At 42.8% G+C, this 13,042-nt stretch overlaps 1 long non-coding RNA gene across 1 annotated transcript in view; it reads left to right on the top strand.

The window, feature by feature from the left end:
- Window positions 1–13,042, top strand: part of LOC134340351 (uncharacterized) — a 46,167-nt gene that overhangs the window by 11,569 nt on the left and 21,556 nt on the right. The gene's annotated exons all lie outside the window — the stretch shown is intronic.

The raw sequence follows: 13,042 nt of genomic DNA, 5'->3' as shown, positions 1-13,042 counted from the left end.
TTGTCCTCCCAACGTGTAACACCTCACACTTGCCTTCTTGAACTGGTGTATACAATCACAAGAGCACCCTCATTCCTGCATCCTTCAGATCTTTGAATTTATCACTTGCATCCAGCAATTTCAGTCAACTAGGTTTCAAATGTTTGGAGACACGAGAGACTGCAAATGCTGGAATCTGATCTCAGATACTTTCCTATTTACTTGACATACCTTAAAAGACTTGAATCACTTATTTGTTTCACTGCATGGAGGGTTACAATAATTCTCAAAGACTTGGAAAACCTCATCCAGCATCTCATTGATAGGCCAAATAATTTGATGGACTGTTCTGCTTTGGTAAGCAACCAGATTCAAAGAAACTTCAACTTAGGTTTCCTCTTTATTAGTCATTCTCAACCCCTCTTTTCATTGGTTTTACTGATTTAGTAAATTCTGTGCCTCAAAGTCCAGCTGCTGAGGTGACTCTGTTCCATCCTTCAAAACAAAGTTCAACAGTATAGTTTCTAACATTGCAATCTCCAATAGAAGAAAACCCAGATTCAGTCATGCAGCACCTTCATCTATCTGGTCACACTACTGTCTGCGCTCTTTTCTAGAAGATGAATGCAAAATCTGCCTCATTCAAGTATTACCTGGTATTCTTTTTTCCTAAGGCATTCTACATAGCATATCTCAAAATAAAATGTGTTGATGTTTATCAAGATTATTTAATGGCATTTCCAGTACACAAGTGTAAAAGATGGTTTAAGATGGCACTAGTGAAGCTCAGCGACTAAATGCTGATGGCAAATAAAACAAAGAAAACAACTAAGTACTTTACTTATCATGTTTTGTTTTTCTGGTAACAATCACTGCACTCAATAGCCTGCAACCTCCCTGTTGCAGCTGAGCTTTTGAACCACTTGTACGACCTGGCATTTTTGCAGTTTGAACTGATGTCTCAAAGGCGCAGGATGGTTGCACTGAAGTGTGTGTAGGCCGAATCAAGACAGTGGGGTCCGTGCTGGAAAGTGGGAAATGAGTCAATGTATGGCCATTGCTGGAATGCACTTGGAGGCAATTCAATGTGGCCAAACCGAAGCAAGCAGAGGTGAGGCAGAGTCGAGGCAGAGCCCAGGACCAAAAGCGAGCATCAACCATGGTTTGATTGATTTATGCGCTGAGCCAAATTGGAAAGGTCGGATACGGACCAAATCGAGGCAGCTGGGCCTAGGCCCGAGAGCGTATCAAAGCAACAGGGTCTGAGTCCGAGGGAAAGTAACAACCCGAGGTTTGGACAACTTAAGCGCCGGGCCAGATTGAAAAGATTGGGGTGTCAGTGCCGGAGGCGTGGGATGGGCTGGTTCAGCTCACTGGTCCATGAAGTTTACTGTTCTCTGCATTCAACTGAGGTTGTGATGGGGTTTTTAATTAGCAGCAATGATGCCTCGCTTTTGTGAACTTCAATTCTGAATGCTACTTGCTTACTTTTATGTTTGCACAATTTGTTTTTTTCTCCTTGCACATTGGTGTTTGACGATCTTCTTTTGTTATAATGGGTTCTATTGGGGTTATTTGTTATGTGGCTGCCTGCAAGGAGACCAGTCTCAAGGTCTTTTAAGGGACTCTTAGGTAGGTACTTGGAGCTTAGAAAAGTAGATTTAGAATCCAATTTAGAGTCTCAACCTGTGGACCAGACCTATCTTTTTACATATTTACTTTGCAACTAATGACATTGTGGTCACTGGATGCAAAGTGTTCCCCTACACAGACTTCTGACAACTGCCCTGTCTCATTCCATAATAGCAGATTCAGCACCACACACTCTCTCGTTGGGCCTTTCATGTACTGATTAAGGAAACTTTCCTGAACACATTTGACAAACTCTATCTCAGTTCTTTTACAGTATAAGATTCCCAGCCAATATTTGGAAAGTTAAAATAACCTACTATAACAACCTTATGTTTCTTGCAACAGTCTGCAATCTCTTTACAAATTTGTTCTCTAAATCCTGCAGACTATTTGGTGGTCTGTAATATAGCCCCATTATTGTGGTCATACCTTTCTTATTTCTCAATTCCACCCATAACACCTCTCTAGGAGATCAAGGTTACATTTTCAGAAGAACTCCAGGAAGATGCAATAAATTTACTCCAATAACACAAAAATAAACATTGCTCTGCATAACTCCTTGCACATATTTCTTTAGGAATCTTCAGTCCTGCAACTGCTTGGAATTATGTCAGTAGTTTAACTCGATAAGACCATAAGATATAGGAGCAGAAGTAGGCCAATCAGCCCATCAAGTCCGCCCCGCCATTCAATCATGGGCTGATCCAATTCTTCCAGTCATCCCCACTCCCCTGCCTTCTCCTCATACCCTTTGATGCCCTGATTAATCAAGAACCCATCTATCTCTGCCTTAAATACACCCAATGCCTTGGCCTCTACAGCCGCTCGTGGCAACAAATTCCATAGATTTACCACCCTCCTGCTAAAGTAATTTCTCCACATCTCTGTTCTAAATGGACGTCCTTCAATCCTGAAGTCGTGCGCTCTTGTCCAAGACTCCCCTACCATGGGAAATAACTTTATCATATCTAATCCATTCAGGCCTCTTAACATTCGAAATGTTTCTATGAGATCCCCCCTCAATCTCCTGAACTCCAGGGAATATAGCCCAAGAGCTGCCAGACGTTCCTTGTAAGGTAACCCTTTCATTCCTGGAATCATTCTCGTGAACCTTCTCAGAACCCTCTCCATTGTCAGTATATCTTTTCTAAAATGAGCCCAAAACTGCACACGATACTCCAAGTGTGGTCTCACAAGAGCCTTATAGAGCCTCAACATCACATCCCTGCTCCTATATTCAATACCTCTAGAAATGAATGCCAACATTGCAGTCACCTTCTTCACAACCGACTCAACCTGGAGGTTAAGGACCCCCAAGTCCCTTTGCGTCTCTGCATTTTGAATTCTCTCCCCATCTAAATAATAGTCTGCCCGTTTATTTCTTCCACCAAAGTGCATCACCATACACTTTCCAACATTGTATTTCACTTGTCACTTCTTTGTCCAGTCCCCTAAACTATCTAAGTCCCTCCGCAGTCTCTCTATTTCCTGAACACTACACGCTCCTCCACCTATCTTTGTATCATCGGCAAATTTAGCCACAAATCCATTAATTCCATAGAGCAAATCATTGACATACATTGTAAAAAGCAGAGGTCCCAACATCAACCCCTGCGGAACTCCACTGGTAGCCGGCAGCCAGCCAGAATAGGATCCCTTTATTCCCATTTTCTGTTTTCTGCCAATCCGTAAATGCTCTACCCATGCTAGTAACTTCCCTGTGATTCCATAGGCTCTTACCTTGCAAATCAGCCTCATGTGTGGCACTTTGTCAAAAGCCTTCTGAAAATCCAAATACACCACATCTATTACATCTCCTTTGTCTACCCTGCTTGTAATTTCTTCAAAAAAATTGCAGTAGGTTAATCAGGCAGGAAACCATGCTGGCGTTGGCTTATCTTGTCATGTGCCTCCAGGGACACCTTAACTTCATCCCTAACAATCGATTCCAACAACTTCCCAACTACTGATGTCAGGCTAACAAGTCTATAGTTTCCTTTCTGCTGCCTTCCACCCTTCTTAAACAGCGGAGTAACATTTGCAATTTTCCAGTTATCCGGTACAATGCCAGAATCTATCAACTCTTGAAAGATCATTGTTAATGCCTCCGCAGTCTCTCCAGCTACTTCCTTCAGAACCCCAGGGTGCATTCCATCAGGTCCAGGAGATTTATCCACCCTCAGACCATTAAGCTTCCAGAGCACAATCTCAGTTGTAATTTTCACTGTACATACTTCACTTCCCTGTGACTCTTGAATTTCCGGTATACTGCAGATGTCTTCCATCGTGAAGACTGATACCAAATACGCATTCAGTTCCTCTGCTATCTCTGCGTCTCTCATTACAATATGTCCAGCATCATTTTCTAATAGTCCTTTATCTACCCTCGACTCTCTTTTACCCTTTATATACTTAAAAAGTTTTTAGTATCTTCTTTGCTATTAGTCACCAGATTCCTTTCATAATTCATCTTTTCCTTCCTAATGAGCTTCTTAGTTTTCTTCTGCAAGTTTTTAAAAGCTTCCCAATCCTCTATCTTCCCACTAGCTTTGGCTTCCTGTGTGCCCTCTCTTTGGCTTTTACTTTGGCTCTGACTTCACTTGTCAGCCATGGTACTTTCCTCCTTCCATTCGAAAATTACTTCTTATTTGGAATATATCTGTCTTGCACTTCCATCATTTTTCGCAGAAACTCCAGCCATTGCTGCTCTGCTATCCTTCCTGCTAGAGTCCCTTGACAGTCAGCTTTGGCCAGTTGCCCTTCATATTTGATATATGAAGTCAAATAAGGCAACAGAGAGTTCCTCCAACAATAACTATCAGGAACTACAGTTTTATAGTACTGTAGTAATATTTTTAGTGTTCTACTTTATTCTGTGTTTCACTTAAATACATTGTGTTACTCAGTTAAATGGTAGTTTGTCTCTTTTATATCCTTTTAACTATTTTCATGAAACTTTGGCTAATTGGGGCAGCTGCTTAATTGGTCCAAAGTGTACTGGTCCCAATGTGCCCCGATTAACTGTAATCAGCCTGATGAGATTGCGAAAGTAAAAAAAATGTTCTAATTCTCACTATTTAACTCAAATATCAAAAGTATCAGAAAAAATGGATGCCTGAGTGTTGACAGAAACAATTCACCTTGAGCTCAGGGTGTACAGTACCTTTAGAACAAACTTCCTCTTTATTACAAGCTAACATCAACAGGTAAGTCACTCATCCTAGAATGAATGCTCCCCAACCCAAAGATTTCATTATTTTTATATCTTTTAATATCTACTTTTCCCCCACTATTTCTATCCTGCAAGTGCTGTGAGGTAAGGCTTTTGCAGTGTCAAGTTTCAGCACCTAGGTTTATGTTCAAGCTGTGTACAGTTCCACTTTTACCTTATATGTACAATGGCAAGCTTCTGTCCTGAAGTTTTATGAAGCCATCAATAGGCTTGTATCAAGGCATGAGTTTGCTGTAGTTCACCTTGACCTACAATTTGTGGCTTGGGCGAGTTGAATCTGCTACAGACTTTTGCTGCATGATACCAGTCCTGTAGGGGGGGTCTACTTTATCTCACTTCTACATAGTCAACCACTGCCCCCCCCGCAACTCCCTGCTGTATGCAGAACCAAGAATTCATTGTACCCTACTATGAATTTACTATCCTCTACCACACTGATTTTGAGGCACCTTTGTTGTTTGGCATCATACATCTTTATGAAGACCAAATACAATCTCTCTGGAACGCAAATAAATTCAGTCCTACATACCAGTTAAAATTAATCCAAAGATTTCCACAACTAACCCATGTACATTACCTCAGTATTTTGCCCTCTTTTTGCATTATTTATTTAATTTATTTTTAATATATTTCTTAATGTAATTTATAGTTATTTTTATTTTGTATTATCATGTACTGTTGATACAAACCAACAAATTTTACAACATATGCCAGCGATATTAAACCTAATTATGATTAATAATACTGTTGTCTGCGAGAACCAACTTTTCTCCTTAATTTATCTGGCTGCGAACTAACTGGACGTCCTGAAGAAGGGTCCTGGTCTGAAACGTTGACTGTTTATTCATTTCCATAGATGCTGTCTGACCTGCTGAATTCCTCCAGCATTTTGTGTGTATTGTTTTAGCTTTCCAGCATTTGCAGACTTTCTCGTGTTTATAAGTGCGCATCTTGTATTTTCCTCACTCCATCGTTATTAATTGAAACAAGAGACAGCACATGCTGGGATCTGGAGCAGCAAACAATCTGCTGGAGGAACTCAATGGGTCGAGTAGCATCTTGGGAGGCATGGGGGGGTTGGTTAGTGGTGAAGGAACTGTTGACTACTTGGTTCAAAATCCTAAACTTTGACAATTTTTTCTTTCCCCCCCGCCGCCACACCATACATGCTACTCATCTTGCTGAGTTCCTCCTACAGGTTGTTTCTTGTAATCATCACTAAAATTTGACCATATTCTAAGGGTGTCAGTATAGTATGCTATTTAAAATAAAATGGAACATATGGAAGTTACGAAAATATTCCTTACAATGACAATGCTTGACAGAAATGAAGATCACATGGCTATTCACTTTTTCATGAGGCTATGAGGCTATGCAGATTTCTCTGTGCAAGTGATTACATTTGTAGCAGTAACTGGGTCTTAGTGCAAGGGTAGGTTCAGACAGGACACAACACAATGATTAGAAAATTCAATGAGCTCAAGACCAGGGTGATGGAGAACCTCTAGGGTAGTTAGTTTGGAAGCCAAAGAAGGATGTAATTGATGGAGCTAAGCAGACTCTCTCTCTTTCTTTACATGCAAATGAAAGTTAAAAAGAGGGAATTCTCTACCTGACCAAATATCACATCCCCAGCAGAAACCTTATCTCTGATTACTACAGCAACTTCAGGAGCAATTACATCAACCTGGAACAAGGTGGAGATTGGCATCATCACAGGGTGCACTATCTCAGTGACACTGTTCTCCCTAGCCATCAAACCTGCACACATGGGGCAAGGCAGAGTCATCTGCGTGCCCACTGTGCTCCAAGCGAGGAACCCTGGAGCACATCCTCAGTGGCTGTGCAAGGGCACTTGGTGAGGGACGGTACAGGTGGAGGTACGATCAGGTCCTGAAGACCATCGCTGAGGCCGTCAGCACAGGAGTTGAGTGGGCGAAGCGGTCCCGACCCTCCAAGCAGACCATTGCCTTTGTCAGAGCTGGGGAGCAGCCAATACCTGCCAAAAGGACATCTGCAGGTATTCTGACCTCTGCAAGGGACTGGCAGCTGTTGGTGGACCTCCAAGGGCAGCTGAAGTTCCCTAACCATATCGCAGCCACCACCCTGCGACCAGACATTGTCCTAGTGTCTGAGTCTACTAAGCAAGTGGTGCTGCTGGAGCTGACAGTCCCATGGGAAGATAGCTTGGAGGAGGCCTTTGATAGGAAGCTCTCCAAGTACGCAGGACTGGTCAGCAACTGTCAGCAGGCTGGATGGAGAGCGAGCTGTCTCCCAGTGGAGGTTGGCTGTAGGGGATTCACAGCCCGTTCTTTAGTTAGAGCCTTCAGCATTTTGGGCATCGAGGGAGAGAGGAAGAGGAGAGCCATCCGCAGTACCACCGTTGCGGCAGAGAGGGCCTCAAGATGGCTGTGGCTCAAAAGAGGGGAGCCATGGAGTCATAAGTAGCTAGCCATCTGGACACAAGCTGAGGTCTGATCAGCCCCGGCTGGGTCACCTGGAGGAGGTTGTATGATGTTGAAAGACCCGAAACACCCGATGATTCCAGGAACATCACTGAAGATGTGTCCAGAAGCATCAATAGATGTATGTACACAGCAAGCCTCGAGATTGAGGCTATTCAGTCATTGATTGTGTTTGAGATGGAGACTGATAGATTCAGATACAAAGGGTATTAAGTGATTATGTATGAAAGGGAGGATCTTACTGAGTGGCTTCTTTTTTATTTCTTAACAAATAAGAATTTAACTACTTGTGCATTATTTTAACATGTCTTCAGTCAATGCATTTGAGCCACTCACTGTTGACGTTTTATGTTTCAAGGTATGTGCTGAACAATTGAAAAAAAACTATTTAAATTATTTTAGTTCTTGTATTTATGTTTAGATAAGAAAGACTTTGTAGATACTTAATACATTATGGTAGAAAAATCAATACATCTACCGCTCAGAGCAACAACACAAATGTCGCCTGCTCATTGCAGATAGTATTTAGAACCAATCCAATATTTCTTAATGTTGGAAACAGCCTGTGGCAAAAGCAATTAATTTTTCCATGTTTTTTGATGGCTACTGGAGCCAATGAGGACTTTCCAAATATAAAATTTGTATTTGCTGTTTGGAGCTCTGATCAGTGACCAATCAGGAGATGAGAAGCTGGAGAGGATGGAATTCACTCAGGTTCACTGACGGAGTGTTAAAGGCAGTGACTCGCGGCAGCTTTTTTGGAGCTTTGACTAGTGACCAATCGGTGTTTGGGATTGATTTACAAGAACAAATTAAAAGACGGCAGTGGCAAGTGGAGCAGCCATCGCCGCAGCGGCGGCTGTCACTGGAGTAGACAGAATTAGGGTTGACATTTTGAAGCTTTAGCTCTTCAAGGCTTCAGTTAGAGAAGGCAAAAATAAAAAGCTCTAGGTAGAGTTTTTTGCCCGTTCTTTACATTTGCTCAGTTAGAACAGTAGAGATGCCAGGAATGATAGTGGAATACTCCTCTTGTAGGATGTGAGAAGCTAAGGAGACCTCCAACAAATACAACTGCGAGAAGTGCACCCAGCTGCAACTTCTAACAATCCACATTAAGGAGTTGGAGCTGGAACTGGATGAAGTCTGGATCATTCGGGAGGCTGAGGGGGTGATAGCTGGGATATATGGAGAGGTAGTTACACCCAAGGTGCAGGACACAGGAAACTGGGTGATAGTCAGGAAGGGGAAAGGGGTTAAAGAGCCAGCACAGAGTACCCTTGTGGCCATCCCCCTCAACAACAAGTACATCACTTTGGACATTGTTGGGATTGATGACCCAGCAGAGGAAAATCACAGTGGTCGGGTCTCTGGCAGTCCTCATTGGGCCAAAGGTAACAAAAGACATCATCAGCTTGTTTCTTGCCAAGGAGGGATCAGCTGACACTTCACATCACATTCAAACTAGTCATCTCTTAGCTACAAATGTAATCACTTGCACAGAGTAATCTGCATAGACCCATAGCCTCATGAAAAAGTGAATAGCACCTGGACCCATGTGATCTTCACTTCTGTCAAGCATTGTCATTGTAAGGAATTGGACTGTCACTCTGCAACTCAGAAGGGAAGCGGGGAGAAGAGGTGAGCTGCGATGATAGGGGGATTTGTTAGTTAGGGAAATGGACAGAAGGTTCTGTGAGGACAAGGTTCCCGGATAATATGTTGCCTCCGAGGTACCAGGGTCCAGGACATCTTGGATTGAGAACTCAGAACAGCCAGGGGTTGTGGTCAATGACGTGGGTAGGAAGAGTGATGAGGTTCTGCAGTGTGAGTTCAGGGAGTTAGCTGCTAAGTTAAAGGGCAGGACCTCCTGGGTTGTGACCTCAGGATTGCTACCTGTGCCACATGCTGGTAAGGCCAGAACTAAGAAGATTATACAGTTTAACATGTGGCTAAGGAGTTGGTGTAGGAGGGAGGGCATAAGATCTTTGGATCATTTGGTTATCTTCCAGGGAAGATGGGACCTGTACAGAAGAGCTGGTTTGCACCTGAACTGGAGGGGGACTAATATCCTAGCAGGGAGGTTTGCTAGTGCTGCATGGTGGAGCTTAAATTAGAGTTTCAGGGGAAGGGAACCAGAATGCCAGAATAGTTAGTCAAGAGGTTATGGAGACAGAAAGACCTCAGACAAGGTCAGGAAACAAAAGAGTGAGCATGGTGCACTTTTTGTCTTAAGCTGCGTTTATTTCAAGTCAAGAAGTATCGTAGGAAAGGTGGTTGATCTCAGGGCATGGATCAACACCTGGAATTATGATATTGTAGCCATTAATGAGACTTGGCTGCAGGAGGGGCAGGACTGGCGGCTCAATAATCCTGGGTTCCATTTTTTCAGATGTGACAGAGTGGGAAGGATAAAAGGAGGAGGGGTGGTGTTACTAGTCAGGAAAAATGTTATGGCAGTGCCCAGTTAGGACAGACTGGAGAACTTGTCTAGCCAGGTGTTGTGGGTGTTAATGAGTAATAAGAAAGGTATGATTACGTTAATGGTGCTACATTATAGACCATTCAACCATCTGTGGGATTCAGGGGAACAAATTTGCAGACAGATTGCAGACTGTTGCAAGAAACATAAGGTTGTGATGGAAAGTGATCTTAATTTCCCACATGTTGACTGGGAATCTCATATTGTAAAAGGACTGGATGCGATAGAATTTGTCAAATGTGTCCAGGAAGTTTCCTTAATCAATATGTAGAAGCCTAATGAGAAGGGGAACGTCGACTCAGACCATAAGAGGCCTGTGTCGGGCATTTTCATGCCTTACAAGGCGCAGATTGGAAGTCTGTGTGGGGCGCCACTCCTCGCACAGACTAGAGCAATGTGTGATTAAGTGCCTTGCTCAAGGGCACAAACACGCTGCCACAGCTGAGGCTCAAACTAGCGACCTTCAGATCACTAGACGAACGCCTTAACCACTTGACCACATGCCCAACACTAATGAGAAGTGTATAATAATGGATCTGCTAATAAGGAATGAGACAGGGCAGGTGACAGAAGTTTGTGTAGGGGAACACTTTGCATCTAGTGACCACAATGCCACTAGTTTCAAAATAAATATACAAAATGATAGGTCTGGTCCGAAAGTTGAGATTCTAAATTGGAGAAAGGCCAATTTTGATCATATCAGAAATGATCTGGCAAGTTTAGTTTGGGATAGGCTGTTTTCCAATAAAGGTGCACTTGGTAAGTGGGAGGCCTTCAAACCTGAAATTTTGAGAGTACAGAGCTCGTATGTGCCTGTCAGAATAAAAGGTAAAGTTACTGGGAGGCTGGTCAAGAAGGTTCAGTCGCTCAGCATTCAGGATGAGGTCGTGAATTGGATTAGACATTGACTTTGTGAGAGAAGCTAGAAAGTGGTAGCAGAGGGTTGCCTCTCTGTCTGGAAACCTGTAACTAGTGGAGTGCTGCAGGGATCAGTGCTGGGTCCATTGTTGTTTGTCATCTATATCAATGATCTGGATGATAATGTAGTTAACTGAATCAACAAATTTGCAGATGACACCAAGATTGGGGATGTAGTTGACAGTGAGGAAGGCTAAGTTAACAAATTTCACAACACATGTCGGTGATAATAAACCTGATTCTGATTCTGATCATGGCTTGCAGAAGTATCTGCATCAGCTGGAAAAATGGCAGATGGAATTTAATATGGACAAGTGTGAGGTTTGCGCTTCAGTAGGACCAACCAGGATAGATCTTACACAGTGAACAGTAGGCACTGAAGAGTGTGGTAGAACAAGGGGATCTGGGAATACAGATCTATAATTCATTGAAAGTGGTGTCACAGGTAGATAGGGTCATAAAGAAAACTTTTGGCACATTGGCCTTCATAAATCAATGTATTGAGTACAGAAGTTCAAATGTTATGTTGAAGTTTTATAAGACATTGCTGAGGCCAAATTTGGAGTATTATGTACAGTTTTGGTCACCTACCTACAGGAAAAATGTAAATAAGGCTGAAAGAGTACAGAGAAAATTTACAAGTGTGCTGTCAGAGGTCATGGGTTAAAAGTGAAAAGTTGAAGCAGAACATAAGAAGAAATTTCTTCACTCAGAGGGTCATGACAATGTGAAATGACCTGCCCACACAAGTGGTGCATGTGAGCTCAATTTCAATTTTTAAGAGAAGTTTGGATAGGTACACGGATTGTCAGGATATGGAGGATTATAGTCTTGGTACAAGTAGGTGGAAGTGGGCAGTTTAAATGGTTTAAGCTTGGACTAGATGGGTCAAATAGCCTGTTTCTTTGCCATACCTCTCTATGACTCTATAACAGTGTAGGGAGCATTGGTTTTCAAGAGATATTGAGGCCATGGTTAAGAGAAAAAAGGTGCATAGCAGGTATAGGCGGATAGGAACAAATGATGTGCTTATGGAGTATAAGAAGTACAGGACAGTACTTCAGAAAGAAATCAGGAGGGCGAAAACGAGGCTTGAGGTTGCTCTAGCAGACAAGGTGAAGGAGAATCCTAAGGGATTCTACAGATACTGTATGTTAAGAGCAAAAGGATTGTAAGGAACAAAATTGGTCCTATGGAAGCTCAGAATGGTAATCCACGTGTGGAGCCAAAACAAATGGGGGAGACCCTAAATGAATTCTTTGCATCTGTATTTATTGAATAGATGGACAGTCTATAGAAGTGAAGCAAAGCAGTTTCAACTACTGGAACCAGGGAACATAGCCTCAGGATTCAGGGGAGTAGATCTAGGATGGAGAAGAGGAGGAATTGCTTTCCCCAGAGAGTGGTGAATCTGTGGAATTCTCGGCCCAGTGAAGCAGTGGGCACTACCTCAGTAAATATATTTAAGACAAGGTTGGATAGATTTTTGCATAGTAGAGGAATTGAGGGTTATGGGGAAAAGGCAGGTAGATGGAGATGAGTCCATGGCCAGATCAGCCATGATCTTATTGAATGCCGGAGCAGGCTCGACGGGGCAGATGGCTGACTCCTGCTCCTATTTCTTATGTTCCCATGTTCTTATGTCCATGGACCCTGTACAGATTACAGAGGAGGAGGTGTTTGCTATCCTGAGGCAAATCAGGGTGCATAAATCCCCAGGGCCTGACAAGGTGTTCCCCTAGTCCCTAAAGGAGCCAAGTGCAGAAATTGCTGGGGCCCTAGCAGAGATAGTCAAATTATCCTTAGTGACAGGAGAGCTATCAGAGGATTGGAGGATAGCCAATGTTGTTCTGCTGTATAAGAAAGGCTCTAAACATACTGTAAACTAGGAAATTATAGGCCGGTGAGCCTGACATCAATAGTGGGGAAGTTATTGGAAGATATTCTTAGGGACTAGATATATAAGTATTTGGATAGATATGGACATTAAGGATTTGCAGTATAGCTTCATGTATGTAGGTCATGTTTAACCAATCTTATTGAGTTTTCTGAGGAAGTTACCAGGAAAGTGGCTGAAGGCAAGGCAGTGGATGTTGTCTACATAGACTTCAGTAACGCATTTCATTTGGTCCCACATGGGAGGCTGGTTAAGAAGGTTAAATCACATAGCATTCAAGATGAGGTAGTAAATTGTATTAGAGATTGGCTTTGTGGGAGAAGCCAGAGAGTGGTAGTAGGTGGTTACCTCTCTGTCTGGAGACCTGTGACTACTGGTGTGCTACAGCAATTGGTGCTGGGTCCCTTGCTGTTTGTCATCTATATCAAAGATGTGGATGG

The sequence above is a fragment of the Mobula hypostoma genome, chromosome X1 (genome assembly GCF_963921235.1).
Source record: "Mobula hypostoma chromosome X1, sMobHyp1.1, whole genome shotgun sequence".
NCBI classification, from domain to species: Eukaryota; Metazoa; Chordata; class Chondrichthyes; order Myliobatiformes; family Myliobatidae; genus Mobula; species Mobula hypostoma.
This window is presented reverse-complemented; position numbering and strand designations above follow the sequence as displayed.